Genomic DNA, 21,447 nt, shown 5'->3' on the forward strand with positions numbered 1-21,447 from the left:
ACAAAGCGTTTCGAATCTGCATAACCACACCCTCCATCCCCATTGTGACAGCACGTGAAGGTTCAGTGTGACAAAGCAAGCTCCATTTCCAGCTCCCTATTCCAAAAATCCATTTAATATATGGTCCCCAAATAGGGGACGTATCAGATAAGAACAGACACTACGCTTGATCTTGAGCCATTTGGCCGAGAAGCGATGATCAGAAATGGTTTGCCACTTGGGCCGCACCAAGGCCTACAACCGAAACCCACTGTGGAGACATAGCAAAAGATTGCCGCAGGGAAGACATTTTCCAGAAACTCTGGAAGCTCTGTCGATGACAGTTCTGTGGTGTGCGTGTGTTCAAGCTGTGCACAACGCGTTTTGAATCTGCATAACCACACCCTCCATCCCCATTGTGACAGCACGTGAAGGTTCCGTGCGACGAAGCAAGCTCCATTTCCAGCTCCCTATTCCAAAAATCCATTTAATATATGGTCCCCAAATAGGGGACGTATCAGATAAGAACAGACACTACGCTTGATCTTGTGCCATTTGGCCGAGAAGCGATGATCAGAAATGGTTTGTCACTTGGGCCACACCAAGGCCTACAACCGAAACCCACTGTGGAGACATAGCAAAAGATTGCCGCAGGGAAGACATTTTCCAGAAACTCTGGAAGCTCTGTAGATGACAGTTCTGCGGTGTGCGTGTGTTCAAGCTGTGCACAACGCGTTTTGAATCTGCATAACCACACCCTCCATCCCCATTGTGACAGCACATGAAGGTTCCGTGCGACAAAGCAAGCTCCATTTCCAGCTCCCTATTCCAAAAATCTATTTAATATATGGTCCCCAAATAGGGGACGTATCAGATAAGAACAGACACTACACTTGATCTTGAGCCATTTGGCCGAGAAGCGATGATCAGAAATGGTTTGCCACTTGGTCCACACCAAGGCCTACAACCGAAACCCACTGTGGAGACATAGCAAAAGATTGCCGCAGGGAAGACATTTTCCAGAAACTCTGGAAGTTCTGTAGATGATAGTTCTGCGGTGTGCGTGTGTTCAAGCTGTGCACAACGTGTTTTGAATCTGCATAACCACACCCTCCATCCCCATTGTGACAGCACGTGAAGGTTCCGTGCGACAAAGCAAGCTCCATTTCCAACTCCCTATTCCAAAAATCTATTTAATATATGGTCCCCAAATAGGGGACGTATCAGATAAGAACAGACACTACGCTTGATCTTGAGCCATTTGGCCGAGAAGCGATGATCAGAAATGGTTTGCCACTTGGGCCGCACCAAGGCCTACAACCGAAACCCACTGTGGAGACATAGCAAAAGATTGCCGCAGGGAAGACATTTTCCAGAAACTCTGGAAGTTCTGTAGATGATAGTTCTGCGGTGTGCGTGTGTTCAAGCTGTGCACAACGCGTTTTGAATCTGCATAACCACACCCTCCATCCCCATTGTGACAGCACGTGAAGGTTCCGTGCGACAAAGCAAGCTCCATTTCCAGCTCCCTATTCCAAAAATCTGTTTAATATATGGTCCCCAAATAGGGGACATATCAGATAAGAGCAGACACTACGCTTGATCTTGAGCCATTTGGCCAAGAAGCGATGATCAGAAATGGTTTGCCACTTGGGCCGCACCAAGGCCTACAACCGAAACCCACTGTGGAGACATAGCAAAAGATTGCCGCAGGGAAGACATTTTCCAGAAACTCTGGAAGCTCTGTCGATGACAGTTCTGCGGTGTGCGTGTGTTCAAGCTGTGCACAACGCGTTTTGAATCTGCATAACCACACCCTCCATCCCCATTGTGACAGCACATGAAGGTTCCGTGCGACAAAGCAAGCTCCATTTCCAGCTCCCTATTCCAAAAATCTATTTAATATATGGTCCCCAAATAGGGGACGTATCAGATAAGAACAGACACTACGCTTGATCTTGAGCCATTTGGCCGAGAAGCGATGATCAGAAATGGTTTGCCACTTGGGCCGCACCAAGGCCTACAACCGAAACCCACTGTGGAGACATAGCAAAAGATTGCCGCAGGGAAGACATTTTCCAGAAACTCTGGAAGCTCTGTCGATGACAGTTCTGCGGTGTGCGTGTGTTCAAGCTGTGCACAACGCGTTTTGAATCTGCATAACCACACCCTCCATCCCCATTGTGACAGCATGTGTAGGTTCCGTCTGACGAAGCAAGCTCCATTTCCAGCTCCGTTTTCCAAAAATCCATTTAATATATGGTCCCCAAATAGGGGACGTATCAGATAAGAACAGACACTACGCTTGATCTTGAGCCATTTGGCCGAGAAGCGATGATCAGAAATGGTTTGCCACTTAGGCCTCACCAAGGCCTACAACCGTAACCCACTGTGGAGACATAGCAAAAGATTGCCGCAGGGAAGACATTTTCCAGAAACCCTGGAAGCTCTGTAGATGACAGTTCTGCGGTGTGCGTGTGTTCAAGCTGTGCACAACGCATTTTGAATCTGCATAACCACACCCTCCATCCTCATTGTGACAGCACGTGAAGGTTCTGTGCGACAAAGCAAGCTCCATTTCCAGCTCCCTATTCCAAAAATCTATTTAATATATGGTCCCCAAATAGGGGACGTATCAGATAAGAACAGACACTACGCTTGATCTTGAGCCATTTGGCCGAGAAACGATGATCAGAAATGGTTTGCCACTTGGGCCGCACCAAGGCCTACAACCGAAACCCACTGTGGAGACATAGCAAAAGATTGCCGCAGGGAAGACATTTTCCAGAAACTCTGGAAGCTTTGTCGATGACAGTTCTGCGGTGTGCGTGTGTTCAAGCTGTGCACAACGCGTTTTGAATCTGCATAATCACACCCTCCATCCCCATTGTGACAGCACGTGAAGGTTCCGTGTGACAAAGCAAGCTCCATTTCCAGCTCCCTATTCCAAAAATCCATTTAATATATGGTCCCCAAATAGGGGACGTATCCGAGAAGAACAGACACTACGCTTGATCTTGAGCCATTTGGCCGAGAAGCGATGATCAGAAATGGTTTGCCACTTGGGCCGCCCCAAGGCCTACAACTGAAACCCACTCTGGAGACATAGCAAAAGATTGCCGCAGGGAAGACATTTTCCAGAAACTCTGGAAGCTCTGTAGATGACAGTTCTGCGGTGTGCGTGTGTTCAAGCTGTGCACAACGCGTTTTGAATCTGCATAACCACACCCTCCATCCCCATTGTGACAGCACGTGAAGGTTCCGTGCGACAAAGCAAGCTCCATTTCCAGCTCCCTATTCCAAAAATCCATTTAATATATGGTCCCCAAATAGGGGACGTATCAGATAAGAACAGACACTACGCTTGATCTTGAGCCATTTGGCCGAGAAGCGATGATCAGAAATGGTGTGCCACTTGGGCCGCACCAAGGCCTACAACCGAAACCCACTGTGGAGACATAGCAAAAGATTGCCGCAGGGAAGACATTTTCCAGAAACTCTGGAAGTTCTGTAGATGACAGTTCTGCGGTGTGCGTGTGTTCAAGCTGTGCACAACGCATTTTGAATCTGCATAACCACACCCTCCATCCCCATTGTGACAGCAAGTGAAGGTTCCGTGCGACAAAGCAAGCTCCATTTCCAGTTCCCTATTCCAAAAATCTATTTAATATATGGTCCCCAAATAGGGTACGTATCAGATAAGAACAGACACTACGCTTGATCTTGAGCCATTTGACCGAGAAGCGATGATGAGAAATGGTTTGCCACTTGGGCCGCACCAAGGCCTACAACCGAAACCCACTGTGGAGACATAGCAAAAGATTGCCGCAGGGAAGACATTTTCCAGAAACTCTGGAAGCTCTGTAGATGACAGTTCTGCGGTGTGCGTGTGTTCAAGCTGTGCACAACGCGTTTTGAATCTGCATAACCACACCCTCCATCCCCATTGTGACAGCACGTGAAGGTTCCGTGCGACAAAGCAAGCTCCATTTCCAGCTCCCTATTCCAAAAATCCATTTAATATATGGTCCCCAAATAGGGGACGTATCAGATAAGAACAGACTCTACGCTTGATCTTGAGCCATTTGGCCGAGAAGCGATGATCAGAAATGGTTTGCCACTTGGGCCGCACCAAGGCCTACAACCGAAACCCACTGTGGAGACATAGCAAAAGATTGCCGCAGGGAAGACATTTTCCAGAAACTTTGGAAGCTCTGTAGATGACAGTTCTGCGGTGTGCGTGTGTTCAAGCTGTATACAACGCGTTTCGAATCTGCATAACCACACCCTCCATCCCCATTGTGACAGCACGTGAAGGTTCCGTGCGACAAAGCAAGCTCCATTGCCAGCTCCCTATTCCAAAAATCCATTTAATATATGGTCCCCAAATAGGGGACGTATCAGATAAGAACAGACTCTACGCTTGATCTTGAGCCATTTGGCCGAGAAGCGATGATCAGAAATGGTTTGCCATTTGGGCCGCACCAAGGCCTACAACCGAAACCCACTGTGGAGACATAGCAAAAGATTGCCGCAGGGAAGACATTTTCCAGAAACTCTGGAAGCTCTGTAGATGACAGTTCTGCGGTGTGCGTGTGTTCAAGCTGTGCACAACGCGTTTTGAATCTGCATAACCACACCCTCCATCCCCATTGTGACAGCACGTGAAGGTTCCGTGCGACAAAGCAAGCTCCATTTCCAGCATCCTATTCCAAAAATCCATTTAATATATGGTCCCCAAATAGGGGACGTATCAGATAAGAACAGACTCTACGCTTGATCTTGAGCCATTTGGCCGAGAAGCGATGATCAGAAATGGTTTGCCACTTGGGCCGCACCAAGGCCTACAACCGAAACCCACTGTGGAGACTTAGCAAAAGATTGCCGCAGGGAAGACATTTTCCAGAAACTCTGGAAGCTCTGTAGATGACAGTTCTGCGGTGTGCGTGTGTTCAAGCTGTGCACAACGCGTTTCGAATCTGCATAACCACACCCTCCATCCCCATTGTGACAGCACGTGAAGGTTCCGTGTGACAAAGCAAGCTCCATTTCCAGCTCCCTATTCCAAAAATCCATTTATTATATGGTCCCCAAATAGGGGACGTATCAGATAAGAACAGACACTACGCTTGATCTTGAGCCATTTGGCCGAGAAGCGATGATCAGAAATGGTTTGCCACTTGGGCCGCACCAAGGCCTACAACCGAAACCCACTGTGGAGACATAGCAAAAGATTGCCGCAGGGAAGACATTTTCCAGAAACTCTGGAAGCTCTGTCGATGACAGTTCTGTGGTGTGCGTGTGTTCAAGCTGTGCACAACGCGTTTTGAATCTGCATAACCACACCCTCCATCCCCATTGTGACAGCACGTGAAGGTTCCGTGCGACGAAGCAAGCTCCATTTCCAGCTCCCTATTCCAAAAATCCATTTAATATATGGTCCCCAAATAGGGGACGTATCAGATAAGAACAGACACTACGCTTGATCTTGAGCCATTTGGCCGAGAAGCGATGATCAGAAATGGTTTGCCACTTGGGCCACACCAAGGCCTACAACCGAAACCCACTGTGGAGACATAGCAAAAGATTGCCGCAGGGAAGACATTTTCCAGAAACTCTGGAAGCTCTGTAGATGACAGTTCTGCGGTGTGCGTGTGTTCAAGCTGTGCACAACGCGTTTTGAATCTGCATAACCACACCCTCCATCCCCATTGTGACAGCACGTGAAGGTTCCGTGCGACAAAGCAAGCTCCATTTCCAGCTCCCTATTCCAAAAATCTATTTAATATATGGTCCCCAAATAGGGGACGTATCAGATAAGAACAGACACTACACTTGATCTTGAGCCATTTGGCCGAGAAGCGATGATCAGAAATGGTTTGCCACTTGGGCCGCACCAAGGCCTACAACCGAAACCCACTGTGGAGACATAGCAAAAGATTGCCGCAGGGAAGACATTTTCCAAAAACTCTGGAAGCTCTGTAGATGACAGTTCTGCGGTGTGCGTGTGTTCAAGCTGTGCACAACGCGTTTTGAATCTGCATAACCACACCCTCCATCCCCATTGTGACAGCACGTGAAGGTTCCGTGTGACAAAGCAAGCTCCATTTCCAGCTCCCTATTCCAAAAATCCATTTAATATATGGTCCCCAAATAGGGGACGTATCAGATAAGAACAGACACTACGCTTAAACTTGAGCCATTTGGCCGAGAAGCGATGATCAGAAATGGGTTGCCACTTGGGCCGCACCAAGGCGTAAAACCGAAACCCACTGTGGAGACATAGCAAAAGATTGCTGCAGGGAAGACATTTTCCAGAAACTCTGGAAGCTCTGTCGATGACAGTTCTGCGGTGTGCGTGTGTTCAAGCTGTGCACAACGCGTTTTGAATCTGCATAACCACACCCTCCATCCCCATTGTGACAGCACATGAAGGTTCCGTGCGACAAAGCAAGCTCCATTTCCAGCTCCCTATTCCAAAAATCTATTTAATATATGGTCCCCAAATAGGGGACGTATCAGATAAGAACAGACACTACGCTTGATCTTGAGGCATTTGGCCGAGAAGCGATGATCAGAAATGGTTTGCCACTTGGGCCGCACCAAGGCCTACAACCGAAACCCACTGTGGAGACATAGCAAAAGATTGCCGCAGGGAAGACATTTTCCAGAAACTCTGGAAGTTCTGTAGATGATAGTTCTGCGGTGTGCGTGTGTTCAAGCTGTGCACAACGCGTTTTGAATCTGCATAACCACACCCTCCATCCCCATTGTGACAGCACGTGAAGGTTCCGTGCGACAAAGCAAGCTCCATTTCCAACTCCCTATTCCAAAAATCTATTTAATATATGGTCCCCAAATAGGGGACGTATCAGATAAGAACAGACACTACGCTTGATCTTGAGCCATTTGGCCGAGAAGCGATGATCAGAAATGGTTTGCCACTTGGGCCGCACCAAGGCCTACAACCGAAACCCACTGTGGAGACATAGCAAAAGATTGCCGCAGGGAAGACATTTTCCAGAAACTCTGGAAGTTCTGTAGATGATAGTTCTGCGGTGTGCGTGTGTTCAAGCTGTGCACAACGCGTTTTGAATCTGCATAACCACACCCCCCATCCCCATTGTGACAGCACGTGAAGGTTCCGTGCGACAAAGCAAGCTCCATTTCCAGCTCCCTATTCCAAAAATCTATTTAATATATGGTCCCCAAATAGGGGACATATCAGATAAGAGCAGACACTACGCTTGATCTTGAGCCATTTGGCCAAGAAGCGATGATCAGAAATGGTTTGCCACTTGGGCCGCACCAAGGCCTACAACCGAAACCCACTGTGGAGACATAGCAAAAGATTGCCGCAGGGAAGACATTTTCCAGAAACTCTGGAAGCTCTGTCGATGACAGTTCTGCGGTGTGCGTGTGTTCAAGCTGTGCACAACGCGTTTTGAATCTGCATAACCACACCCTCCATCCCCATTGTGACAGCACATGAAGGTTCCGTGCGACAAAGCAAGCTCCATTTCCAGCTCCCTATTCCAAAAATCTATTTAATATATGGTCCCCAAATAGGGGACGTATCAGATAAGAACAGACACTACGCTTGATCTTGAGCCATTTGGCCGAGAAGCGATGATCAGAAATGGTTTGCCACTTGGGCCGCACCAAGGCCTACAACCGAAACCCACTGTGGAGACATAGCAAAAGATTGACGCAGGGAAGACATTTTCCAGAAACTCTGGAAGTTCTGTAGATGATAGTTCTGCGGTGTGCGTGTGTTCAAGCTGTGCACAACGCGTTTTGAATCTGCATAACCACACCCTCCATCCCCATTGTGACAGCACGTGAAGGTTCCGTGCGACAAAGCAAGCTCCATTTCCAACTCCCTATTCCAAAAATCTATTTAATATATGGTCCCCAAATAGGGGACGTATCAGATAAGAACAGACACTACGCTTGATCTTGAGCCATTTGGCCGAGAAGCGATGATCAGAAATGGTTTGCCAATTGGGCCGCACCAAGGCCTACAACCGAAACCCACTGTGGAGACATAGCAAAAGATTGCCGCAGGGAAGACATTTTCCAGAAACTCTGGAAGCTCTGTAGATGACAGTTCTGCGGTGTGCATGTGTTCAAGCTGTGCACAACGCGTTTTGAATCTGCATAACCACACCCTCCATCCCCATTGTGACAGCACGTGAAGGTTCCGTGCGACAAAGCAAGCTCCATTGCCAGCTCCCTATTCCAAAAATCCATTTAATATATGGTCCCCAAATAGGGGACGTATCAGATAAGAACAGACTCTACGCTTGATCTTGAGCCATTTGGCCGAGAAGCGATGATCAGAAATGGTTTGCCATTTGGGCCGCACCAAGGCCTACAACCGAAACCCACTGTGGAGACATAGCAAAAGATTGCCGCAGGGAAGACATTTTCCAGAAACTCTGGAAGCTCTGTAGATGACAGTTCTGCGGTGTGCGTGTGTTCAAGCTGTGCACAACGCGTTTTGAATCTGCATAACCACACCCTCCATCCCCATTGTGACAGCACGTGAAGGTTCCGTGCGACAAAGCAAGCTCCATTTCCAGCATCCTATTCCAAAAATCCATTTAATATATGGTCCCCAAATAGGGGACGTATCAGATAAGAACAGACTCTACGCTTGATCTTGAGCCATTTGGCCGAGAAGCGATGATCAGAAATGGTTTGCCACTTGGGCCGCACCAAGGCCTACAACCGAAACCCACTGTGGAGACTTAGCAAAAGATTGCCGCAGGGAAGACATTTTCCAGAAACTCTGGAAGCTCTGTAGATGACAGTTCTGCGGTGTGCGTGTGTTCAAGCTGTGCACAAAGCGTTTCGAATCTGCATAACCACACCCTCCATCCCCATTGTGACAGCACGTGAAGGTTCAGTGTGACAAAGCAAGCTCCATTTCCAGCTCCCTATTCCAAAAATCCATTTAATATATGGTCCCCAAATAGGGGACGTATCAGATAAGAACAGACACTACGCTTGATCTTGAGCCATTTGGCCGAGAAGCGATGATCAGAAATGGTTTGCCACTTGGGCCGCACCAAGGCCTACAACCGAAACCCACTGTGGAGACATAGCAAAAGATTGCCGCAGGGAAGACATTTTCCAGAAACTCTGGAAGCTCTGTCGATGACAGTTCTGTGGTGTGCGTGTGTTCAAGCTGTGCACAACGCGTTTTGAATCTGCATAACCACACCCTCCATCCCCATTGTGACAGCACGTGAAGGTTCCGTGCGACGAAGCAAGCTCCATTTCCAGCTCCCTATTCCAAAAATCCATTTAATATATGGTCCCCAAATAGGGGACGTATCAGATAAGAACAGACACTACGCTTGATCTTGTGCCATTTGGCCGAGAAGCGATGATCAGAAATGGTTTGTCACTTGGGCCACACCAAGGCCTACAACCGAAACCCACTGTGGAGACATAGCAAAAGATTGCCGCAGGGAAGACATTTTCCAGAAACTCTGGAAGCTCTGTAGATGACAGTTCTGCGGTGTGCGTGTGTTCAAGCTGTGCACAACGCGTTTTGAATCTGCATAACCACACCCTCCATCCCCATTGTGACAGCACATGAAGGTTCCGTGCGACAAAGCAAGCTCCATTTCCAGCTCCCTATTCCAAAAATCTATTTAATATATGGTCCCCAAATAGGGGACGTATCAGATAAGAACAGACACTACACTTGATCTTGAGCCATTTGGCCGAGAAGCGATGATCAGAAATGGTTTGCCACTTGGTCCACACCAAGGCCTACAACCGAAACCCACTGTGGAGACATAGCAAAAGATTGCCGCAGGGAAGACATTTTCCAGAAACTCTGGAAGTTCTGTAGATGATAGTTCTGCGGTGTGCGTGTGTTCAAGCTGTGCACAACGTGTTTTGAATCTGCATAACCACACCCTCCATCCCCATTGTGACAGCACGTGAAGGTTCCGTGCGACAAAGCAAGCTCCATTTCCAACTCCCTATTCCAAAAATCTATTTAATATATGGTCCCCAAATAGGGGACGTATCAGATAAGAACAGACACTACGCTTGATCTTGAGCCATTTGGCCGAGAAGCGATGATCAGAAATGGTTTGCCACTTGGGCCGCACCAAGGCCTACAACCGAAACCCACTGTGGAGACATAGCAAAAGATTGCCGCAGGGAAGACATTTTCCAGAAACTCTGGAAGTTCTGTAGATGATAGTTCTGCGGTGTGCGTGTGTTCAAGCTGTGCACAACGCGTTTTGAATCTGCATAACCACACCCTCCATCCCCATTGTGACAGCACGTGAAGGTTCCGTGCGACAAAGCAAGCTCCATTTCCAGCTCCCTATTCCAAAAATCTATTTAATATATGGTCCCCAAATAGGGGACATATCAGATAAGAGCAGACACTACGCTTGATCTTGAGCCATTTGGCCAAGAAGCGATGATCAGAAATGGTTTGCCACTTGGGCCGCACCAAGGCCTACAACCGAAACCCACTGTGGAGACATAGCAAAAGATTGCCGCAGGGAAGACATTTTCCAGAAACTCTGGAAGCTCTGTCGATGACAGTTCTGCGGTGTGCGTGTGTTCAAGCTGTGCACAACGCGTTTTGAATCTGCATAACCACACCCTCCATCCCCATTGTGACAGCACATGAAGGTTCCGTGCGACAAAGCAAGCTCCATTTCCAGCTCCCTATTCCAAAAATCTATTTAATATATGGTCCCCAAATAGGGGACGTATCAGATAAGAACAGACACTACGCTTGATCTTGAGCCATTTGGCCAAGAAGCGATGATCAGAAATGGTTTGCCACTTGGGCCGCACCAAGGCCTACAACCGAAACCCACTGTGGAGACATAGCAAAAGATTGCCGCAGGGAAGACATTTTCCAGAAACTCTGGAAGTTCTGTAGATGATAGTTCTGCGGTGTGCGTGTGTTCAAGCTGTATACAACGCGTTTTGAATCTGCATAACCACACCCTCCATCCCCATTGTGACAGCACGTGAAGGTTCCGTGCGACAAAGCAAGCTCCATTTCCAACTCCCTATTCCAAAAATCTATTTAATATATGGTCCCCAAATAGGGGACGTATCAGATAAGAACAGACACTACGCTTGATCTTGAGCCATTTGGCCGAGAAGCGATGATCAGAAATGGTTTGCCACTTGGGCCGCACCAAGGCCTACAACCGAAACCCACTGTGGAGACATAGCAAAAGATTGCCGCAGGGAAGACATTTTCCAGAAACTCTGGAAGCTCTGTCGATGACAGTTCTGCGGTGTGCGTGTGTTCAAGCTGTGCACAACGCGTTTTGAATCTGCATAACCACACCCTCCATCCCCATTGTGACAGCATGTGAAGGTTCCGTCCGACGAAGCAAGCTCCATTTCCAGCTCCGTATTCCAAAAATCCATTTAATATATGGTCCCCAAATAGGGGACGTATCAGATAAGAACAGACACTACGCTTGATCTTGAGCCATTTGGCCGAGAAGCGATGATCAGAAATGGTTTGCCACTTAGGCCTCACCAAGGCCTACAACCGTAACCCACTGTGGAGACATAGCAAAAGATTGCCGCAGGGAAGACATTTTCCAGAAACCCTGGAAGCTCTGTAGATGACAGTTCTGCGGTGTGCGTGTGTTCAAGCTGTGGACAACGCATTTTGAATCTGCATAACCACACCCTCCATCCCCATTGTGACAGCACGTGAAGGTTCCGTGCGACAAAGCAAGCTCCATTTCCAGCTCCCTATTCCAAAAATCTATTTAATATATGGTCCCCAAATAGGGGACGTATCAGATAAGAACAGACACTACGCTTGATCTTGAGCCATTTGGCCGAGAAACGATGATCAGAAATGGTTTGCCACTTGGGCCGCACCAAGGCCTACAACCGAAACCCACTGTGGAGACATAGCAAAAGATTGCCGCAGGGAAGACATTTTCCAGAAACTCTGGAAGCTTTGTCGATGACAGTTCTGCGGTGTGCGTGTGTTCAAGCTGTGCACAACGCGTTTTGAATCTGCATAATCACACCCTCCATCCCCATTGTGACAGCACGTGAAGGTTCCGTGCGACAAAGCAAGCTCCATTTCCAGCTCCCTATTCCAAAAATCCATTTAATATATGGTCCCCAAATAGGGGACGTATCAGATAAGAACAGACACTACGCTTGATCTTGAGCCATTTGGCCGAGAAGCGATGATCAGAAATGGTGTGCCATTTGGGCCGCACCAAGGCCTACAACCGAAACCCACTGTTGAGACATAGCAAAAGATTGCCGCAGGGAAGACATTTTCCAGAAACTCTGGAAGTTCTGTAGATGACAGTTCTGCGGTGTGCGTGTGTTCAAGCTGTGCACAACGCGTTTTGAATCTGCATAACCACACCCTCCATCCCCATTGTGACAGCAAGTGAAGGTTCCGTGCGACAAAGCAAGCTCCATTTCCAGTTCCCTATTCCAAAAATCTATTTAATATATGGTCCCCAAATAGGGTACGTATCAGATAAGAACAGACACTACGCTTGATCTTGAGCCATTTGGCCGAGAAGCGATGATCAGAAATGGTTTGCCACTTGGGCCGCACCAAGGCCTACAACCGAAACCCACTGTGGAGACATAGCAAAAGATTGCCGCAGGGAAGACATTTTCCAGAAACTCTGGAAGCTCTGTAGATGACAGTTCTGCGGTGTGCGTGTGTTCAAGCTGTGCACAACGCATTTTGAATCTGCATAACCACACCCTCCATCCCCATTGTGACAGCACGTGAAGGTTCCATGCGACAAAGCAAGCTCCATTTCCAGCTCCCTATTCCAAAAATCTATTTAATATATGGTCCCCAAATAGGGGACGTATCAGATAAGAACAGACACTACGCTTGATCTTGAGCCATTTGGCCGAGAAGCGATGATCAGAAATGGTTTGCCACTTGGGCCGCACCAAGGCCTACAACCGAAACTGTTGTGAATTCGCTTTTTGCTCCCTCTAGTGGTTACTAGTTTTTTGACTCTGGTTTTTCTGTCATTCCTTTTATCCGCACCTGGGTCGTTAGTTAGGGGTGTTGCTATTTAAGCTCCCTGGACCTTCAGTTCAATGCCTGGCAACGTAGTTATCAGAGCTAGTCTGCTGTGCTCTTGTCTACTGATCCTGGTTCCAGTTATATCAGCTAAGTCTGCCTTTTTGCTTTTTGCTTTTTGTTTTGGTTTTGTATTTTTGTCCAGCTTGTTCCAAATCTATATCCTGATCTTTGCTGGAAGCTCTAGGGGGCTGGTGTTCTCCCCCCGGACCGTTAGACGGTTCGGGGGTTCTTGAATTTCCAGTGTGGATTTTGATAGGGTTTTTGTTGACCATATAAGTTACCTTTCTTTATTCTGCTATCAGTAAGCGGGCCTCTCTGTGCTAAACCTGGTTCATTTCTGTGTTTGTCATTTCCTCTTACCTCACCGTTATTATTTGTGGGGGGGCTTCTATCCAGCTTTGGGGTTCCCTTCTCTGGAGGCAAGAAAGGTCTTTGTTTTTCCTCTACTAGGGGTAGTTAGATTCTCCGGCTGGAGCGTGTCATCTAGAATCATCGTAGGAATGATCCCCGGCTACTTCTAGTGTTGGCGTTAGGAGTAGATATATGGTCAACCCAGTTACCACTGCCCTATGAGCTGGTTTTTTGTATTCTGCAGACTTCCACGTTCCTCTGAGACCCTCGCCATTGGGGTCATAACAGTTTGCCAGGCCAGTATTAAATGTTTAATGCATTGCAGAAGAGGGATTATAAGAAAGAAGATTCTGAGTTTTGTTTTTTTTTTTCCTTCTTCCCCTTTACCTCAGAGTGGCTATGCTTGCTGCAGACATGAATGTCCAGACCTTGATTACAAGTGTGGACCAGCTGGCTACTCGTGTGCAGGGCATACAAGACTATGTTATCAGAAATCCTAGGTCAGAACCTAAAATACCGATTCCTGAACTGTTTTCCGGAGACAGGTTTAAGTTTAGGAATTTCGTGAATAATTGTAAATTGTGTTTGTCCCTGAGACCCTGTTCATCTGGAGACGCTGCTCAGCAAGTAAAAATTGTTATTTCGTTCTTACGGGGCGACCCTCAGGATTGGGCGTTTTCGCTGGCGCCAGGAGATCCGGCATTGGCTGATATTGATGCGTTTTTTCTGGCGCTCGGTTTGCTTTATGAGGAACCCAATCTTGAGATTCAGGCAGAAAAGGCCTTGCTGGCTATGTCTCAGGGACAGGACGAGGCTGAAGTGTATTGCCAAAAATTTCGGAAATGGTCCGTGCTGACACATTGGAACGAGTGTGCACTGGCCGCTAATTTTAGAAATGGCCTTTCTGAAGCCATTAAGAATGTTATGGTGGGTTTTCCCATTCCCACAGGTCTGAATGATACTATGGCACTGGCTATTCAAATTGACCGGCGGTTGCGGGAGCGCAAAACCGCAAATTCCCTCATGGTGTTGTCTGAACAGACACCTGATTTAATGCAATGTGATAGAATCCTGACTAGAAATGAGCGGAAAATTCATAGACGCCGGAATGGCTTGTGCTACTACTGTGGTGATTCTACACATGTTATCTCAGCATGCTCTAAACGTATAGCTAAGGTTGTTAGTCCTGTCACCGTTGGTAATTTGCAACCTAAATTTATTCTGTCTGTAACTTTGATTTGCTCACTGTCGTCTTATCCTGTCATGGCGTTTGTAGATTCAGGTGCTGCCCTGAGTCTTATGGATCTGTCATTTGCTAAGCGCTGTGGTTTTACTCTTGAACCATTGGAAAATCCTATTCCTCTCAGGGGTATTGATGCTACGCCATTGGCAGCAAATAAACCGCAGTATTGGACACAAGTTACCATGTGCATGACTCCTGAACACCGCGAGGTGATACGTTTCCTGGTTTTACATAAAATGCATGATTTGGTTGTTTTAGGGCTGCCATGGTTACAGACCCATAATCCAGTCCTGGACTGGAAGGCTATGTCAGTCTCAAGTTGGGGCTGTCGTGGTATTCATGGGGATTCCCTGCCTGTGTCTATTGCTTCTTCTACGCCTTCGGAAGTTCCTGAGTATTTGTCTGATTATCAGGATGTCTTCAGTGAGTCTGAGTCCAGTGCACTGCCTCCTCATAGGGACTGTGACTGTGCTATAGATTTGATCCCTGGCAGTAAATTTCCTAAGGGAAGACTGTTTAATCTGTCGGTACCCGAACATACCGCTATGCGTTCATATATCAAGGAGTCTCTGGAGAAAGGACATATTCGTCCGTCTTCTTCCCCTCTTGGTGCGGGATTCTTTTTTGTGGCAAAAAAGGACGGATCTTTGAGGCCTTGTATTGATTATCGGCTTTTAAATAAGATCACTGTCAAATTTCAGTATCCTTTACCGCTGTTGTCTGACTTGTTTGCCCGGATTAAGGGTGCCAAGTGGTTCACCAAGATAGACCTTCGTGGTGCGTACAACCTTGTGCGCATTAAGCAAGGTGATGAATGGAAAACCGCATTCAATACGCCCGAAGGTCATTTTGAGTACTTGGTGATGCCTTTTGGGCTCTCCAATGCGCCTTCAGTTTTTCAGTCCTTTATGCATGACATCTTCCGGAAGTATCTGGATAAATTTTTGATTGTTTATCTGGATGATATTTTGGTTTTTTCTGATAATTGGGATTCACATGTGGAGCAGGTCAGGTTGGTCTTTAAAATTTTGCGTGAAAATTCTTTGTTTGTCAAGGGCTCAAAGTGTCTCTTTGGTGTACAGAAGGTTCCCTTTTTGGGGTTCATTTTTTCCCCTTCTGCTGTGGAGATGGACCCAGTCAAGGTCCGAGCTATTCTTGATTGGACTCAGCCCTCGTCTGTTAAGAGTCTTCAGAAATTCTTGGGTTTCGCTAACTTCTACCGTCGTTTTATCGCTAATTTTTCTAGCATTGTGAAACCTTTGACGGATATGACCAAGAAGGGCTCCGATGTAGCCAACTGGGCTCCTGCTGCCGTGGAGGCTTTCCAGGAGTTGAAACGCCGGTTTACTTCGGCGCCTGTTTTGTGCCAGCCCGATGTCTCACTTCCCTTTCAGGTTGAGGTGGATGCTTCAGAGATTGGAGCGGGGGCCGTTTTGTCGCAGAGAGGCCCTGGTTGCTCTGTTATGAAACCTTGTGCCTTTTTCTCTAGGAAGTTTTCGCCTGCCGAGCGAAATTATGATGTGGGCAATCGGGAGTTGTTGGCCATGAAATGGGCATTTGAGGAGTGGCGTCATTGGCTCGAGGGTGCTAAGCATCGTGTGGTGGTCTTGACTGATCACAAAAATCTGATGTATCTCGAGTCTGCTAAACGCCTTAATCCGAGACAGGCCCGCTGGTCATTGTTTTTCTCCCGCTTTGATTTTGTTGTCTCGTATTTACCAGGTTCAAAGAATGTGAAGGCCGATGCTCTTTCTAGGAGCTTTGTGCCTGATGCTCCTGAAGTCGCTGATCCTGTTGGTATTCTTAAAGATGGAGTTATCTTGTCAGCTATTTCTCCGGATCTGCGACGTGTGTTGCAGAGATTTCAGGCGGATAGGCCTGAGTCTTGTCCACCTGACAGACTGTTTGTCCCGGATAAGTGGACCAGCAGAGTCATTTCCGAGGTTCATTCCTCGGTGTTGGCAGGTCACCCGGGAATTTTTGGCACCAGAGATCTGGTGGCCAGGTCCTTTTGGTGGCCTTCTTTGTCAAGGGATGTGCGGTCATTTGTGCAGTCCTGTGGGACTTGTGCTCGAGCTAAGCCTTGCTGTTCTCGTGCCAGCGGTTTGCTCTTGCCCTTGCCTGTCCCGAAGAGACCTTGGACACATATCTCCATGGATTTCATTTCTGATCTTCCGCTATCTCAGGGCATGTCCGTTATCTGGGTGATATGTGATCGCTTCTCCAAGATGGTCCATTTGGTTCCTTTGCCTAAGCTGCCTTCCTCTTCCGATCTGGTTCCTGTGTTTTTCCAGAACGTGGTTCGTTTGCACGGCATCCCTGAGAATATTGTGTCAGACAGAGGATCCCAGTTCGTTTCCAGGTTCTGGCGATCCTTTTGTAGTAGGATGGGCATTGATTTGTCGTTTTCGTCTGCTTTCCATCCTCAGACTAATGGACAGACGGAGCGAACCAATCAGACTTTGGAGGCTTATTTGAGGTGTTTTGTCTCTGCTGATCAGGACGATTGGGTGACATTCTTGCCGTTGGCTGAGTTTGCCCTTAATAATCGGGCTAGTTCCGCCACCTTGGTTTCGCCTTTTTTCTGCAACTCTGGTTTCCATCCTCGCTTTTCTTCGGGTCATGTGGAGCCTTCTGACTGTCCTGGGGTGGATTCTGTGGTGGATAGGTTGCAGCGGATCTGGAATCATGTGGTGGACAACTTGAAGTTGTCACAGGAGAGGGCTCAGCGCTTTGCCAACCGCCGCCGCGGTGTGGGTCCCCGACTACGCGTTGGGGATTTGGTGTGGCTTTCTTCCCGCTTTGTTCCTATGAAGGTCTCCTCTCCCAAGTTTAAACCTCGTTTTATTGGGCCTTACAAGATATTGGAAATCCTTAATCCTGTATCTTTTCGTCTGGATCTTCCTGTGTCGTTTGCTATTCACAATGTATTTCATAGGTCCTTGTTGCGGCGGTACATTGTGCCTGTAGTTCCTTCTGCCGAGCCTCCTGCTCCGGTGTTGGTTGAGGGCGAGTTGGAGTACGTGGTGGAGAAGATCTTGGATTCTCGCCTCTCCAGGCGGAGGCTTCAGTACCTGGTCAAGTGGAAGGGCTATGGTCAGGAGGATAATTCCTGGGTGGTCGCCTCTGATGTTCATGCGGCCGATATAGTTCGTGCCTTTCATGCCGCTCATCCTGATCGCCCTGGTGGTCGTGGTGAGGGTTCGGTGACCCCTCACTAAGGGGGGGGTACTGTTGTGAATTCGCTTTTTGCTCCCTCTAGTGGTTACTAGTTTTTTGACTCTGGTTTTTCTGTCATTCCTTTTATCCGCACCTGGGTCGTTAGTTAGGGGTGTTGCTATTTAAGCTCCCTGGACCTTCAGTTCAATGCCTGGCAACGTAGTTATCAGAGCTAGTCTGCTGTGCTCTTGTCTACTGATCCTGGTTCCAGTTATATCAGCTAAGTCTGCCTTTTTGCTTTTTGCTTTTTGTTTTGGTTTTGTATTTTTGTCCAGCTTGTTCCAAATCTATATCCTGATCTTTGCTGGAAGCTCTAGGGGGCTGGTGTTCTCCCCCCGGACCGTTAGACGGTTCGGGGGTTCTTGAATTTCCAGTGTGGATTTTGATAGGGTTTTTGTTGACCATATAAGTTACCTTTCTTTATTCTGCTATCAGTAAGCGGGCCTCTCTGTGCTAAACCTGGTTCATTTCTGTGTTTGTCATTTCCTCTTACCTCACCGTTATTATTTGTGGGGGGGCTTCTATCCAGCTTTGGGGTTCCCTTCTCTGGAGGCAAGAAAGGTCTTTGTTTTTCCTCTACTAGGGGTAGTTAGATTCTCCGGCTGGAGCGTGTCATCTAGAATCATCGTAGGAATGATCCCCGGCTATTTCTAGTGTTGGCGTTAGGAGTAGATATATGGTCAACCCAGTTACCACTGCCCTATGAGCTGGTTTTTTGTATTCTGCAGACTTCCACGTTCCTCTGAGACCCTCGCCATTGGGGTCATAACACGAAACCCACTGTGGAGACATAGCAAAAGATTGCCGCAGGGAAGACATTTTCCAGAAACTCTGGAAGCTCTGTAGATGACAGTTCTGCGGTGTGCGTGTGTTCAAGCTGTGCACAACGCGTTTTGAATCTGCATAACCACACCCTCCATCCCCATTGTGACAGCACGTGAAGGTTCCATGCGACAAAGCAAGCTCCATTTCCAGCTCCCTATTCCAAAAATCCATTTAATATATGGTCCCCAAATAGGGGACGTATCAGATAAGAACAGACTCTACGCTTGATCTTGAGCCATTTGGCCGAGAAGCGATGATCAGAAATGGTTTGCCACTTGGGCCGCACCAAGGCCTACAACCAAAACCCACTGTGGAGACATAGCAAAAGATTGCCGCAGGGAAGACATTTTCCAGAAACTTTGGAAGCTCTGTAGATGACAGTTCTGCGGTGTGCGTGTGTTCAAGCTGTATACAACGCGTTTCGAATCTGCATAACCACACCCTCCATCCCCATTGTGACAGCACGTGAAGGTTCCGTGCGACAAAGCAAGCTCCATTGCCAGCTCCCTATTCCAAAAATCCATTTAATATATGGTCCCCAAATAGGGGACGTATCAGATAAGAACAGACTCTACGCTTGATCTTGAGCCATTTGGCCGAGAAGCGATGATCAGAAATGGTTTGCCACTTGGGCCGCACCAAGGCCTACAACCGAAACCCACTGTGGAGACATAGCAAAAGATTGCCGCAGGGAAGACATTTTCCAGAAACTCTGGAAGCTCTGTCGATGACAGTTCTGCGGTGTGCGTGTGTTCAAGCTGTGCACAACGCATTTTGAATCTGCATAACCACACCCTCCATCCAAATTGTGACAGCATGTGAAGGTTCCGTCCGACGAAGCAAGCTCCATTTCCAGCTCCCTATTCCAAAAATCCATTTAATATATGGTCCCCAAATAGGGGACGTATCACATAAGAACAGACACTACGCTTGATCTTGAGCCATTTGGCCGAGAAGCGATGATCAGAAATGGTTTGCCACTTAGGCCTCACCAAGGCCTACAACCGTAACCCACTGTGGAGACATAGCAAAAGATTGCCGCAGGGAAGACATTTTCCAGAAACTCTGGAAGCTCTGTAGATGACAGTTCTGCGGTGTGCGTGTGTTCAAGCTGTGCACAACGCGTTTTGAATCTGCATAACCACACCCTCCATCCCCATTGTGACAGCACGTGAAGGTTCTGTGCGACAAAGCAAGCTCCATTTCCAGCTCCCTATTCCAAAAATCTATTTAATATATGGTCCCCAAATAGGGGACGTATCAGATAAGAACAGACACTACGCTTGATCTTGAGCCATTTGGCCGAGAAGCGATGATCAGAAATGGTTTGCCACTTGGGCCGCACCAAGGCCTACAACCGAAACCCACTGTGGAGACATAGCAAAAGATTGCCGCAGAGAAGACATTTTCCAGAAACTCTGGCAGCTTTGTCGATGACAATTCTGCGGTGTGCGTGTGTTCAAGCTGTGCACAACGCGTTTTGAATCTGCATAATCACACCCTCCATCCCCATTGTGACAGCACGTGAAGGTTCCGTGTGACAAAGCAAGCTCCATTTCCAGCTCCCTATTCCAAAAATCCATTTAATATATGGTCCCCAAATAGGGGACGTATCAGATAAGAACAGACACTACGCTTGATCTTGAGCCATTTGGCCGAGAAGCGATGATCAGAAATGGTTTGCCACTTGGGCCGCACCAAGGCCTACAACCGAAACCCACTGTGGAGACATAGCAAAAGATTGCCGCAGGGAAGACTTTTTCCAGAAACTCTGGAAGCTCTGTCGATGACAGTTCTGCGGTGTGCGTGTGTTCAAGCTGTGCACAACGCGTTTTGAATCTGCATAACCACACCCTCCATCCCCATTGTGACAGCACGTGAAGGTTCCGTGCGACAAAGCAAGCTCCATTTCCAGCTCCCTATTCCAAAAATCCATTTAATATATGGTCCCCAAATAGGGGACGTATCAGATAAGAACAGACACTACGCTTGATCTTGAGCCATTTGGCCGAGAAGCGATGATCAGAAATGGTGTGCCACTTGGGCCGCACCAAGGCCTACAACCGAAACCCACTGTGGAGACATAGCAAAAGATTGCCGCAGGGAAGACATTTTCCAGAAACTCTGGAAGCTCTGTAGATGACAGTTCTGCGGTGTGCGTGTGTTCAAGCTGTGCACAACGCGTTTTGAATCTGCATAACCACACCCTCCATCCCCATTGTGACAGCACGTGAAGGTTCCGTGCGACAAAGCAAGCTCCATTTCCAGTTCCCTATTCCAAAAATCTATTTAATATATGGTCCCCAAATAGGGGACGTATCAGATAAGAACAGACACTACGCTTGATCTTGAGCCATTTGGCCGAGAAGCGATGATCAGAAATGGTTTGCCACTTGGGCTGCCCCAAGGCCTACAACCGAAACCCACTGTGGAGACATAGCAAAAGATTGCCGCAGGGAAGACATTTTCCAGAAACTCTGGAAGCTCTGTCGATGACAGTTCTGCGGTGTGCGTGTGTTCAAGCTGTGCACAACGCGTTTTGAATCTGCATAACCACACCCTCCATCCCCATTGTGACAGCACGTGAAGGTTCCGTGCGACAAAGCAAGCTCCATTTCCAGCTCCCTATTCCAAAAATCCATTTAATATATGGTCCCCAAATAGGGGACGTATCAGATAAGAACAGACACTACGCTTGATCTTGAGCCATTTGGCCGAGAAGCGATGATCAGAA

At 47.8% G+C, this 21,447-nt stretch overlaps 1 non-coding gene and 44 pseudogenes across 1 annotated transcript; all 45 read right to left on the reverse strand.

Annotated features, from left to right (window-relative positions):
* Positions 1-21: 21 nt before the first annotated feature.
* LOC143762582 (U2 spliceosomal RNA) lies at positions 22-197 on the reverse strand (annotated as a pseudogene).
* A 177-nt stretch (positions 198-374) lies between these two features.
* LOC143761227 (U2 spliceosomal RNA) lies at positions 375-550 on the reverse strand (annotated as a pseudogene).
* A 177-nt stretch (positions 551-727) lies between these two features.
* LOC143759853 (U2 spliceosomal RNA) lies at positions 728-903 on the reverse strand (annotated as a pseudogene).
* A 177-nt stretch (positions 904-1,080) lies between these two features.
* Positions 1,081-1,256, reverse strand: LOC143760328 (U2 spliceosomal RNA; annotated as a pseudogene).
* A 177-nt stretch (positions 1,257-1,433) lies between these two features.
* LOC143762328 (U2 spliceosomal RNA) lies at positions 1,434-1,609 on the reverse strand (annotated as a pseudogene).
* A 177-nt stretch (positions 1,610-1,786) lies between these two features.
* On the reverse strand, positions 1,787-1,962 carry LOC143818892 (U2 spliceosomal RNA; annotated as a pseudogene).
* A 173-nt stretch (positions 1,963-2,135) lies between these two features.
* LOC143760140 (U2 spliceosomal RNA) lies at positions 2,136-2,315 on the reverse strand (annotated as a pseudogene).
* A 177-nt stretch (positions 2,316-2,492) lies between these two features.
* LOC143760199 (U2 spliceosomal RNA) lies at positions 2,493-2,668 on the reverse strand (annotated as a pseudogene).
* Positions 2,669-2,842: 174 nt separating this feature from the next.
* On the reverse strand, positions 2,843-3,021 carry LOC143762658 (U2 spliceosomal RNA; annotated as a pseudogene).
* Positions 3,022-3,198: 177 nt separating this feature from the next.
* LOC143760001 (U2 spliceosomal RNA) lies at positions 3,199-3,374 on the reverse strand (annotated as a pseudogene).
* A 176-nt stretch (positions 3,375-3,550) lies between these two features.
* On the reverse strand, positions 3,551-3,727 carry LOC143762978 (U2 spliceosomal RNA; annotated as a pseudogene).
* A 177-nt stretch (positions 3,728-3,904) lies between these two features.
* LOC143761577 (U2 spliceosomal RNA) lies at positions 3,905-4,080 on the reverse strand (annotated as a pseudogene).
* A 177-nt stretch (positions 4,081-4,257) lies between these two features.
* On the reverse strand, positions 4,258-4,433 carry LOC143762121 (U2 spliceosomal RNA; annotated as a pseudogene).
* A 177-nt stretch (positions 4,434-4,610) lies between these two features.
* Positions 4,611-4,786, reverse strand: LOC143761852 (U2 spliceosomal RNA; annotated as a pseudogene).
* Positions 4,787-4,963: 177 nt separating this feature from the next.
* Positions 4,964-5,139, reverse strand: LOC143762380 (U2 spliceosomal RNA; annotated as a pseudogene).
* Positions 5,140-5,316: 177 nt separating this feature from the next.
* LOC143764068 (U2 spliceosomal RNA) lies at positions 5,317-5,492 on the reverse strand (annotated as a pseudogene).
* A 177-nt stretch (positions 5,493-5,669) lies between these two features.
* Positions 5,670-5,845, reverse strand: LOC143761287 (U2 spliceosomal RNA; annotated as a pseudogene).
* A 177-nt stretch (positions 5,846-6,022) lies between these two features.
* Positions 6,023-6,198, reverse strand: LOC143763111 (U2 spliceosomal RNA; annotated as a pseudogene).
* A 177-nt stretch (positions 6,199-6,375) lies between these two features.
* Positions 6,376-6,551, reverse strand: LOC143762912 (U2 spliceosomal RNA; annotated as a pseudogene).
* A 177-nt stretch (positions 6,552-6,728) lies between these two features.
* On the reverse strand, positions 6,729-6,904 carry LOC143760329 (U2 spliceosomal RNA; annotated as a pseudogene).
* A 175-nt stretch (positions 6,905-7,079) lies between these two features.
* On the reverse strand, positions 7,080-7,257 carry LOC143762362 (U2 spliceosomal RNA; annotated as a pseudogene).
* A 177-nt stretch (positions 7,258-7,434) lies between these two features.
* Positions 7,435-7,610, reverse strand: LOC143818893 (U2 spliceosomal RNA; annotated as a pseudogene).
* A 177-nt stretch (positions 7,611-7,787) lies between these two features.
* LOC143760330 (U2 spliceosomal RNA) lies at positions 7,788-7,963 on the reverse strand (annotated as a pseudogene).
* Positions 7,964-8,140: 177 nt separating this feature from the next.
* Positions 8,141-8,316, reverse strand: LOC143762122 (U2 spliceosomal RNA; annotated as a pseudogene).
* A 177-nt stretch (positions 8,317-8,493) lies between these two features.
* Positions 8,494-8,669, reverse strand: LOC143761853 (U2 spliceosomal RNA; annotated as a pseudogene).
* Positions 8,670-8,846: 177 nt separating this feature from the next.
* Positions 8,847-9,022, reverse strand: LOC143762593 (U2 spliceosomal RNA; annotated as a pseudogene).
* Positions 9,023-9,199: 177 nt separating this feature from the next.
* LOC143761228 (U2 spliceosomal RNA) lies at positions 9,200-9,375 on the reverse strand (annotated as a pseudogene).
* Positions 9,376-9,552: 177 nt separating this feature from the next.
* Positions 9,553-9,728, reverse strand: LOC143759865 (U2 spliceosomal RNA; annotated as a pseudogene).
* Positions 9,729-9,905: 177 nt separating this feature from the next.
* LOC143760331 (U2 spliceosomal RNA) lies at positions 9,906-10,081 on the reverse strand (annotated as a pseudogene).
* Positions 10,082-10,258: 177 nt separating this feature from the next.
* On the reverse strand, positions 10,259-10,434 carry LOC143761989 (U2 spliceosomal RNA; annotated as a pseudogene).
* A 177-nt stretch (positions 10,435-10,611) lies between these two features.
* Positions 10,612-10,787, reverse strand: LOC143759251 (U2 spliceosomal RNA; annotated as a pseudogene).
* A 177-nt stretch (positions 10,788-10,964) lies between these two features.
* On the reverse strand, positions 10,965-11,140 carry LOC143760405 (U2 spliceosomal RNA; annotated as a pseudogene).
* Positions 11,141-11,315: 175 nt separating this feature from the next.
* Positions 11,316-11,493, reverse strand: LOC143759444 (U2 spliceosomal RNA; annotated as a pseudogene).
* Positions 11,494-11,670: 177 nt separating this feature from the next.
* Positions 11,671-11,846, reverse strand: LOC143760715 (U2 spliceosomal RNA; annotated as a pseudogene).
* Positions 11,847-12,021: 175 nt separating this feature from the next.
* On the reverse strand, positions 12,022-12,199 carry LOC143759386 (U2 spliceosomal RNA; annotated as a pseudogene).
* Positions 12,200-12,375: 176 nt separating this feature from the next.
* Positions 12,376-12,552, reverse strand: LOC143762250 (U2 spliceosomal RNA; annotated as a pseudogene).
* Positions 12,553-12,729: 177 nt separating this feature from the next.
* Positions 12,730-12,905, reverse strand: LOC143761309 (U2 spliceosomal RNA; annotated as a pseudogene).
* Positions 12,906-18,792: 5,887 nt separating this feature from the next.
* LOC143762489 (U2 spliceosomal RNA) lies at positions 18,793-18,968 on the reverse strand (annotated as a pseudogene).
* A 177-nt stretch (positions 18,969-19,145) lies between these two features.
* Positions 19,146-19,321, reverse strand: LOC143762123 (U2 spliceosomal RNA; annotated as a pseudogene).
* Positions 19,322-19,486: 165 nt separating this feature from the next.
* LOC143759410 (U2 spliceosomal RNA) lies at positions 19,487-19,674 on the reverse strand. Its single transcript, XR_013212218.1, has one exon. It is a non-coding gene; the product is annotated as a U2 spliceosomal RNA (small nuclear RNA).
* A 177-nt stretch (positions 19,675-19,851) lies between these two features.
* Positions 19,852-20,027, reverse strand: LOC143759350 (U2 spliceosomal RNA; annotated as a pseudogene).
* A 174-nt stretch (positions 20,028-20,201) lies between these two features.
* On the reverse strand, positions 20,202-20,380 carry LOC143760251 (U2 spliceosomal RNA; annotated as a pseudogene).
* Positions 20,381-20,557: 177 nt separating this feature from the next.
* LOC143760003 (U2 spliceosomal RNA) lies at positions 20,558-20,733 on the reverse strand (annotated as a pseudogene).
* Positions 20,734-20,907: 174 nt separating this feature from the next.
* On the reverse strand, positions 20,908-21,086 carry LOC143761480 (U2 spliceosomal RNA; annotated as a pseudogene).
* Positions 21,087-21,263: 177 nt separating this feature from the next.
* LOC143760004 (U2 spliceosomal RNA) lies at positions 21,264-21,439 on the reverse strand (annotated as a pseudogene).
* Positions 21,440-21,447: the final 8 nt, after the last annotated feature.

The sequence above is a fragment of the Ranitomeya variabilis genome, chromosome 3 (genome assembly GCF_051348905.1).
Source record: "Ranitomeya variabilis isolate aRanVar5 chromosome 3, aRanVar5.hap1, whole genome shotgun sequence".
NCBI lineage: Eukaryota > Metazoa > Chordata > Amphibia > Anura > Dendrobatidae > Ranitomeya > Ranitomeya variabilis.